The sequence below is a fragment of the Aphidius gifuensis genome, linkage group LG5, assembly GCF_014905175.1.
Source record: "Aphidius gifuensis isolate YNYX2018 linkage group LG5, ASM1490517v1, whole genome shotgun sequence".
Taxonomy (NCBI): Eukaryota; Metazoa; Arthropoda; class Insecta; order Hymenoptera; family Braconidae; genus Aphidius; species Aphidius gifuensis.
Window position 1 is genome coordinate 10,405,767 of NC_057792.1, and position 11,721 is coordinate 10,417,487.

Below are 11,721 nucleotides of genomic sequence, written 5' to 3' on the forward strand. Positions count from 1 at the left end.
AAAAATAAAAAGCACCAATTTTGTGTATACCTGCTTTTGGACTCAAAGGGTTGCAAACCTCAAACTCGTCATAATAAATTTGTAGATGAATCGAAATTTTATTTATTTGAAAAAATGTATTATTTTTAAATACACTACCATCTTTGTAACTTCTGTATACGTTTTGTAATTGAGAATTATTATCAGCAAATTTTTTAGTCAAACATTGTTGATGAAATTTATCTTGAAATAAAAACTGAAGTGTATCTAATAAAGGAACATATGAAAAAGTACTTGTAACCGGTACTTCCACGTAAGTATTGGTATCTTTATCGAATTTCTTATCCATTCTTATGCCATGAGTTTTTTTAACTGGTTCAACAATATGTCTTTGAAATATTTTATTTCGATTGTAACTAGTCATTATATTTCCTAAAGCAAATTTAAATTTATTTGATAATTTTGAGCGTTCATTAGCATCTGATGCTGATACTAAATCATCTAACATGGGTACTAATATTTCAGACATTTTTGATAAAATTAAATTGATAGGAGTATCAGCTAACCCTAATACATACATACTTTGAACGAAATCAAGAAATTTATCATTTTTAGTTTGTATTTTAATGTCTGTGATATCTCTTTATTGTGTTTACTACTACTTGATTCTTTACCACTATTACTATCAAAATCATTTTCCAAAATATTATCATTTCTTTTAGTTTCATTAAATGTCTTTAACAATGAATTATTTTGTTTTAATTTACATTTTCGATATGCTTTCTGAATCCACTATAAGTGTGATAGATGTTTGTACATCCAAAACAACAACTCAATGTTAATTTTGGCCCCTCAAGTAAATGATGTTGAAATCGCAAATGAGAAAAAATTAGTTATAGTATGAGTGTTAAATGTACACTTATAGCACTGATACGCCATTTTTTTATCACAAGAAACCTTAAATAATATTTTTAAATTATAATTATAAAATTTTAACAATTAAAGTTTTTAATATCTTATAATAATATTGACTCAAACTGTATCTCACTCATTTAAGTTTTACAAGTTATTTTTCATACCAAAAGTACAGTTTCTTTTTCATATTCTAATTTTTATTTTTTTCTAATGAAAACGCATTTCTATTTGGTAAAATTAACAAACGCAGTTGGTAAAAACATTTTACAAATTTTTTGTTTGTAAAATTAACAAATAAAATTTGTAAAAAGATTTTACAAATTTTTTTTTGTTAAATTAACAAACAAAAATTTGACAAACGACTAAAGTCTACAAATTACAAACGAATTACCAATTTTTTTTTACTGTGTATAGTGAACAGAGATTTGGCAGTGACCTTTTTAAATTTGTTAACAACTAACTCTCATTAGTTATTAAAATTTAAGCGACAACAAGCAAATAATCAGAGCTTATCATCCAATAACAAGTTTATTGTTTAGGTTATTTATTTCGAGAACTAACGAAACAATAAATTTCGTTTCAAGTCATAAAGTTATGAACATTAATGATGATGATGATGATAACATTTTTGAGAAAACAAAAGATTTCAACGGTTTTGAAAGACACTAAATTCGATAATTATATGTTATGTCTGTTAAATTATTAGATATTAAAATGAAATCTATATTTGACGAGGAGTAATGATCATCAAGTGTGTAGAAATGTACAGAGTATAATAACTCTTAGCTGGGCTTATAGCGTTTTTTTTTTTTTTTGGGGATAAATCCAATACTGCGGCTGAGCCTTTCGGCTCCTAGCCTCCGTAATAATTTTTAATTAATTAACAATAAATAAATTGACACTCATCTACCAATTATAAACATAAAAATATGGATCATAACATAATACGCGGATCATGCGGCCAGGAGGTAAACAAACGTAATACCCCACAAATTGGTGACCCCGACGTGATTAAAAAAATAGGGTTAACTACAAATTAGTTACCAAACAAAGAAAAAAAAAAAAAACGCATGCTATCAAGCGCGTGGTGCTTGCCTACATGGCAACACAAAGAAAAAAAATCAAAACTATCAATGATCCATACCAAGTGAACGGCAACAAAATTTTAAAACATATGCCAGAACAACAAATGCAACAATAATGGTAGACAAAGGCTTATCATCACAGCCCACGTAACCACATGGTTACATCATGGTGTCTCAACAAAGTGCACCAACATCAAGAATAGCTTGCCAGGAATTAATACAATCAACAAATCAACTAGCATCCATAACTACAACATCATTCAATAACATAAATTCTGGCCAAACAACAATCATCAAGGCAAAGACAAGCATCTCAATATTCATAGTTAAACGCGTAAAATATCAAGCAAATCATCAGCAAATTATTCAATAAACAACAAAGAGTTCACGACACCAATAACAAAAAAATAATACAACAACAAAAATATCAAATTTAACATCAACAATATAACAAATGGTACAACAAAGCCAACAACAAAAATAATATTACAACAAGAATATCAAATTTAACATCAACAATATAACAAATGGTATAACAATAAAACAAGCAAGATGAAGAAATAGCAACAAGTTATCACAAACAACAGCAACAATTAATATTCATCTGACAAACATCACCATCAAAACAAACAAAATATACTATTAAAATTATACAACAAAAAAACAACGAAGCTGGACTGCAAATTTAAATGTTAAAAATGCAATACCAGTCTTAATCTGTTATAACTCAACACAATGGATCAGCATTTCAAGAAGCCCCATGGACAAACAATGTCAACCACTGCTTCACTTGGAACAGCATCCAGGATCAGCACTTCAGGAAGCACACAACGACAAACAATGTCAATCACTTCCCCTGGAGCAGTATCCAACAATACACACAAATGACAACAGCACACACAACACGTACAACTAGTACAGCACGTTGTAACGTTGTCAACAATGTTTCGCAGCCATTTTGTTCATACGAAAAGTAAAGAACAAATGGTAAATCAGGCGTCGGACGAACAGGTGTATTTCTACTGCCCAAGCTCTTTAGTCTTGGCAGAAAATACGAAAGATTCAGTCATTGACATGTAGCTAGTCAAATTTGAGGAATATCCCTGAACTAAAAATATTACAACTATAATTCACGATGATTTAATATTCAAATGTTCCGATTTTTTATTACAAAATTCTGTAATCAACTTTTATATATATTATTGAATTTTTTGTAAATAAAATAAAAATACTTAAAAAAATCTGTAAGTGATTACTCACGGTGTCTTTATTTTTCTGTGTATCGTGAACTTTTGTAAACTGTTGTCAAGGTCCATTTGATGTATCTCTACATCTCTGTGATTGTGCCAAGTCAATCCTCAAACCCAAATCAGGACTAGTTAAAAATCTATAATAAAAAATAATAATAATCATTGTTTTTGAATTTTTGATTGTAATTAAAAAAAAATTATTTACCTTAATATCTATTTATCTCTACAATATACACAATCAATGCATTTTCAATCGAAGTTATTTATCGATTTATCAATTAACATGATAATGATGATATACAAACAATGAATCACGACAACAATTATCGAACCAAACTTGTTTCAATTTTATTTTTCAATGTCCATGGTGATGCGCGAGGGCACATTAAAATTGTCAACCAATTAATTGAGGAGACCTATAAAAATTTGATGGAAGGAATTCACATTTCGTTAAAAATTGAAATTTTCCACTTTTAAGTTTTAAAATATGCCGAAAATGAAATTTTACCAAGATATGTTTTAATTTTGTTTTATTTTTTTGTATTTAAAAATTTGATTTTTTTTTTTTTTTCAAAATATTTTGAAAAAAAAAAATTAAAAAAAAAAAAAAAAAGCATATAAACGTCGGCCCACTCTAATTTTTAATTGAATATACGTGGATTGAGTATCTTATTTTATGGAAAAAATTTCATGTATTTAAATTGGGGCTTTTTTTATGAAAGAAGAGAATTAACATTAAAACACTCTACTTTACCGGCTAAACTACGTTATAAAATTTCCGAAAAAATTCAGGCTGCATAAAAAGCCAAAAACAACATATAAAAAAATTTTCAACTCAATCCGTGAGGGTCATGCAGATGACCAGCTGAAGTGACTCAGAATGCCCCATATATATATATTATACATATTATTAAGAATTTTGTAATTGTAAAAATTATATAATGTAGCCCATAAGATGAAATGTCAAGGGCGTAAACTTACAAAAATAAATAAATAAATATTATTTCCATTTGTTGAATGTTTGATAAAACATGTAATTTTGAATGTTGTCATTGTAGTTTCGTCTTAAATTTCATCAAAAAAACATATGATATTCAAGATGGCGGTGACCTTAAAAATTGATGAAAAAATTAGAGACCTAATTTCAGCCCAAAATTGACCAAAAAAAGCTAATATTATTAAACTCGCAGAGGGTCAGACAGATGACCCCGTGATTTCACTAAGAACGCCCCATATATACATATAATAATCAATAAAAAAATTCAATTCTACCAAAAAATAAAAATCCCACGAAAAAAAAAATTTAAAATCTTGAAAAAAAATCAACAAATCAGATAATACATTGTTTCAATTCGTGATAACTTAATGGAGAATATAAATTGACGGTCAATGCAGCGTTGCCAACTCTGAAAACAGCATTATGGTATGAAGTAGGGGAAAATATGGTAAAATGGACACCATTATGGTAAAGAAGGAAATTTTAAATTTTTTATTGAAATAAATTAAATGAAACCATGCAATTAATTTTTTTTTTTTATTATTTATTTATTTAGTCATATTTACTTATTTTTATTAATATATTTATTTATTAATAATGACATTTTTCATATTAATTTTTTTAAATTTTTATCATATGAATTTTAGTACTCTTTAATGTAAAATATATTTTTAATTAAAAAACAATATATATTGTTTAATTTTTTTTTTAATTAAAATATTTAGTTTGTATCAAACAAAACTCCCATTAACTCATCATCATCATCATCAATATAATTTTCTTTTTCTTTAATATTTGGTTTATCATATAAAGTACTTGTAGTCATACGTGAAAGCATTTCTTTGGATGGCTTAAATTTAATGCAATTTCCATTGGAAAGAACATGTTGACTAGCTAATAATATTCCACGCATTGTTGGTACAGCTAATTTATTTCTTATTTTTGTTTTAGCCAAGTTAATTTTACTGAAAGTTCTCTCACTATCAGCATTTGAGTGTGGGAGTGCTAAAATATTTAATACACACTCAGATAAATTTTTATACAAATATTCATCACCATCATTTTTTATGCTCATTACATATACCCAAAAAGCATCAACCTCCATTTTTTTGATTTCTTCTATATTTTTTTCGAATATATGACAGGGTAACTGTCTCCATTCATCATCAACATCTTGCATATTAAGTTCAAGACATATTCTTGGTACCATTTTTAATAATGGAATTAATGATTGTGATTCCATTAGTAGTCTTGAATTATTTGATAAAGTATATTTTGGATTTAGAATTTTTAACTTTTGAAAAAGTACACTGTCAAAATCATATCGATGTTTTAATTCACAACAAGCTGTGATAAGAAATGCTTGACAATTTGTATAAAAATCATTTAGCATGTTTGCTGAATGAACATTTTGAGTGATGTGAGGCTGTAATATTTCATCAGCTACACTTTGCCCCATGTAAATATTACACTTTAATTTAAAATAACGTTGATCTTCTGGATTAATTTTACCTGGATCAGTCATATTAACATATGATTCATTCATATATGCCTTAAGAAGAAATTGATAAAGTTCAACCATTACTTGATGAAGTTCAGTAATAACAACTTTCGATGATTGAAAATATTGATTGACTCTCGTAATTTTAGGCAACACCCATCTTGAAAAAAAATACATAATTTAATTTATTTTTAAAATATAATAAAATATTATTTTTGAGTAAAACTTACTTCAAAAATAAAAAATATAATTTAGTAGTTGGTTCGTTGAATGCAGCATAAATTAATTCAGATCCCTTGGTGTGTAATTCAACCCAGTGCTTTGTAAAAAATATTTTTAAGGGTTCCCATTGTTGCACTATTCTTTCAACCACTACAGCCAAAGAAAGCCATCGTGTTTGTGATGGGTGCAACATTTTCAAAATTTCTGTTTCACTTTGCATTTGACATTCAATAAATTCACATTGTCGTTTACTACTACGACTGAGAAAACTATAAATACCAGATGCTAAATGTTCTGGAGTACGTGGAAGTTTTTTGCATGCTTCACTAGCAACAATTGCCACCGAGTGACAAATACATTTAATTATCGATATATTTGGAAAATCGGCTATTAAACGACTTGCTACTGAGTTATTTCGTCCCATCATTGTGCTGCAACCGTCTGAACCGAAGCCAATTACATTTTCTTTGGGTATATTTTTCACACTAAAACTTGCCAGAATATTGTCATAAAGATGTTGTGCAGTGGCAGATGTAGCTTCCCCAGGTATTAAAACTTGAATCAGATCCCAAAACTTGGTAACAATGCGGCCTTCTTTGTAAGAAAAAAATCTAACCAGCACACAACTTGTTTTAACAGCAGAAATATCAGGGGACTCGTCAGTCAAAATACTAAATTTTTGTTTTTGTAAAATTTTTGTTAACTCCTCTTTTTCTTGTTCTCCTATGACATTTTTTACAATCAAAGTTGCTTTGGTTCTTTTGAGGTTTATCTTTTTAACAACAGCAGAATCTTGAAAAGTTTCTTTTAACAAGTCTGATAAATGATCACACACATCAAAAGCTAAATTATGCTCAGCACAAAATGCAGATAATTTAATTTCAGCAACTTTAACACATATATCCATCGCCTCTGAAAAAAAAATTGTATTAATTTTATTTGTCAAATAAAAAAATGAAATAACAAGGGACAGCAGCAGCTGAGAAAATAATGTGGTTAAAAAAATTATGTTTTTTGCAACATTAATTCCTTAAAACATAATTCTTGGGCAACATTAATTCCTTATAGCTACATCTTTTCCTGAGCTACTACTTTTCCCTGGACGATTTTATTTTAAAAAATAAAATTACATGTATATTATATATTGACACAAAAAAATGTCCAAGGAAAAGCAGTAGCTAAGGAAAAGATGTAGCTAAGGAAAAGATGGAGCTAAGGAATTACAGTTGCCAAAAAATTATTTTTCAAGCAACATTATTTCCTGAAAAAATAATTCTTCGGCAACATTAATTCCTTAGCTACATTTTAGCTACTACTTTTTCTTAGTATTTTAATCACTTATTTGACAGATAAAATACATACAATTTATTTTAATAAATTGAAATACCAAGAAATAGAATCAATCGAAATAAATAAATAAATCAACAATTAAATCCTATTGCAGTAATAAAGAATAACTATTTATCAAATATTCAATAATATTAAATGCATAAATTAGTCCAGATTAGACAAGATTAAATTCAAAAATTAATGATTATATTATCATCATTATATTAAATTAAACTATTTATTTTAATTGATATGAAAGTTCTCATAATGAGAACCCTTTGTCTCTCAATCTCTATTACAGAATTGTATTAGGGCTCCCTCTGGATCGACGTCGAATCGAGCGTTTTTCGCGTCACGTTTCGACGTCGATCCGAGCTCGATTTTCGACGTCCACTGGATGTTGACTGTCGGAAATCGACTTAGATTTCTACCTGGGATGTAATTCAGAGAGTTTTGGGTTGGGTCAACCCATATAGTACGTCCAATATTGAAAATTTCGGCGAGCGGTGAAAGCGGTTAAATTCTACATAGAAAAATAAAGAAATTGGCATAATATGCGATTTTTTACATATTTTTTGACGACGCTACAGTATTGTTACTAAAATATAGAAAATATACCATGTTAATTAAACGGGAAAAAGTAAGTGACTTGAGGCACGGGTTAATATTAAGATAGAGTTTTGAAATTTTGTCAGGATTTTTTTTTATTTATTTGGAACCATTCTAGAGGGTGCACTCATAAAAATTCACCATTGACCTTTTTAAGGGCCACCCTAGTACTCATATAGGTATATTATTTTTTTTATTGTAATAATCTCTCAAGGACGCTCTTACTCGTACCAACACATTTTACATTTTTCATCAACTTCCTGTGTAAGTGTGTGTGCAAGTATTGGGGACCAATCAAGAGATCTCTCTAGTCTTCTTGATTGGTAGCAAGGAGGAAGTATGTCTACCAATATGAAAAAAAAATGTTACTGTTTGTAATTAAAAAAAAAAATTTCTGATTTTTTGGTGAAAAAACTAAATTATGGTATATGGTAAAGTCGTTATGGTATATGGTATGGAAGATCAAAATATGGTAAACATACCATAATTATGGTATGGTTGGCAACGCTGGGTCAATGATTTAAACAATGATGAATTTACAGTAAAAAAGTTGAACAAAAAAAAATTAAAATTAAAATATAAAATCTATCCATAATTAAAACAAAACTTACGTAACACTTTAAATACTACTTGAATGATAATGATGATTATGATGTTAGTTATTATAATCACGTTTTTTATTACGTTTCTCTCTACTACGTTTCCTAGAATGTTGTTGATTTGATTTTTTAAGATTACCGTAATATTCAGCAGCTTTCTCATTAGCGTTTTTTTGAAGTGAAACTTCTTTTCGTTAAGTAGTGGCTAAAAAATTATAGGTAACGCCCGAATATAACTTTCGGACATAACGCTTGGGCGTAGCTTTCGCCTATAAAAGAGTAAGTGAGATAAGAATATCTATTATATGCTCACAATACCAGACCAGGCACTACAATTCATGCTGTTTTTAAGCGATATCTTAACAAGGTTCCATCCGAAGACTACGTTTAGTATTTTAGTTATCATAAGCCAATTTTAACTGCTGTAATAATTAAGCAAAATAAAAGTCAATCGTTATCAATTACAAAATTATGATCGCAATAATGGAAAATTAAGAGAATAACAAAAACACCGTTCACATAATACAATAACTAATTGTCAAACGAACGTGACACACACTTTTTTTCGTTTTCAGCCATATGTTGTTTATTAATATTTTCTTTATGTTCAAAAACCAGTATATTTTGTAATATAGTTATATTATTTTTTTTTATCTTTAAAATGATCACCGGCATAAAATGCTACAACAAGTTTTGTTATTCTATTTAATTTATATCTTCTATGACTATGTAATGCTTCAAGTACACTACAATGTCATTCTATTAAGCCCATGTCCAACATGATCAGCATGTACGGTCTTCAAACAGATTTTTTTAAAAAACAGAAACTTGGAAAAAAATTAAGAGGTTCCCTGGCCGGAATGGAACCCGGGTCTTTTGCATTTCGGGCAAATGCCATAACCTCTAGACTGCAGGGCTTCTTAATATTTTCCAAGTTTCATCAAGTCAACACTGACGTCCATCTATTCGATATTGAGCCATTTTTAAAAAAATCTTCTCCGGCTTCACTTAAACCTGAAAAGTAGTGTCAATTTCTCAATTCTTTCAATAGGAGAAAAAATTGATGTTATGAACAATTAAATTACAAGTTTGAACAGTGGTTAACAATCTATTACCGTTAGTATCGTTATAAACGCAGTTCCAAAAGGTGTGACTGGCGTTAAAATCCCCAAGAATTATCGTATTTCCCTGATCCTTGTTAGAATCAAATATTGTATCCCACACGGAGAAAAAAAACGACAAATATTGTTGAGAAAACAGGACAAAAATTGTCGTGCCGCACAACAAAGTAGAGGCAAAGTTGAAACTCTATAATATTTGTTCTGCCGGTAAAACAGTTTTTGTTCATCTGGCAGAGTAATAATTACCGTGCTGTTTAACAAAATTTGTCATGCTCCAAACAAAAATTAATAGACATACAACAAAATTTGTTATGCTCCAAACAAAAACTGTTGAACATACAACAATTTTTGTATTTAGTTTAATAATTTTTTTATTATTCCACATAACAAAAAATCTAAAAACATATTAAATTTTTTTTTTTTCAAAATTACGAAATAAATTTTCATTATGATAATTAAAAAGAAGAAGGAAAACAATTGAGGAACAAATTAATTCAAATTAATGCTTTGATTTATTTTTCATATTTATAATTATTAAAGATTAAAATAAAAAATCTCTGCATTAAAATGACAGATGCAGGTTATGTTTGTCATTTTCATATAATTTCATACTTTATTGTTGATGTGATTTGTTAAATATCAAGTTTGGTTATTTATCTAGTTGCTCACAAATATTTTAGTTTATAATTCAATGATTAAAATGTTATTAAAACTTGACATCTTGGGATTAATTAATTTATTTTTAAAACGTCAGTCACACCAAAGCTGATCTCAACTTAGACTGACTTAGAAAATTCCACACAATGCCATGTAGATATACCGAGGCACACGAACAAGACCGAGTCTTACCGATAACACCCGAAAATCAAATTGTTGTGCAGCACGGTAATATTTGCCTTGAAACTGGACAATATTTATTGAGCAGCCGAACAAATATTATTAAGCAACACAACAAATATTATTGGATGGTAAAAATTAATGTGCAGCTTAATAAAATTTGTTCAACGATACAATAAAATTTGTTGTAGCACAACAAATTTTGTTTAACGATAGAACAATTTTTGTTGCAGCACAACAAAAAGCGACAGGATAGGATTTCGCCTCTAGTTTGTTGTGCTCTCACGACAATTTTTGAGGTTTTTTTTCCCAGTGCATTTACTTTGAGCTAAGTTTTTGTTAGTGATTTTAACTCCTGAAATTTCAAAATCTTGGGACTGAATATCACTTAAATCTAGTCTGTAAAAAGCAATGTTTTTTTTTTATTAAAATTAATATTCCTCCCTCGTTTGAGTGTGACCTATCTTCTCTTAAAGTTATATATCCGGGAAAATTAATATTTAACCAAGTTTCGACACATATTATTATGTCATTATTTTTAACAATAATCTGAAGTTCTGGAAGATGACATTATTATTATTATTATTATTATTATTATTATTTGGATTTGGTGGAGTAAACGTATCTTCTTTTTTTCTATTGTTGTGGACGGTTCGATAGACTGTTATCTGACCTTGGACGTTTTGGTGAGGTTTCTTTTGGTATAGTGTGAGTATCTTTTAACTCTGTATTAGAATTTTTACCTTCTATATCCATGTTTACATTCTAGTGTTTTATTTCTGTAATGTTTTTCTCCCCTGGTGGATCACACAAGAGCAATTCATTAGCTATCATAGAATGATTTCGGCGCTTTTACAAGAACGAATCAATAGCTATTACAGAGCAAATTAAAATTAATATTGAAGAACCTCTAATTACGATACAAACAAATAAATAACATGATAAAATAGTGAAATAATTTATTAACATTTTAGACACATTACTTTTACGTCAATTATTTGTTATTATTGATAATTTATATAATTTAAAAACATAAGGTTAAGAGCTTAGGGACCGAGCTGTCACACAGACACAAATTACAAAACCACCGATAGCGGTAATTTATGAAAACTTACCACTGAAATCAAAAGCAAATCAATAGCAAACTAAGAGCGAATCGAGAACAAAAAAAAAATCATGAAAATTAATAAATAAACCTAGTATATTATATTTTTCTTTTTTGGTAAAAAGACTAAAAAATTATAATAAATATAATAAAATGACATAAACTAATCAAC

At 28.5% G+C, this 11,721-nt stretch overlaps 1 pseudogene; it reads right to left on the bottom strand.

Moving 5' to 3' along the window:
- Nucleotides 1-5,872: 5,872 nt before the first annotated feature.
- LOC122856364 lies at nt 5,873-11,200 on the bottom strand (annotated as a pseudogene).
- Nucleotides 11,201-11,721: the final 521 nt, after the last annotated feature.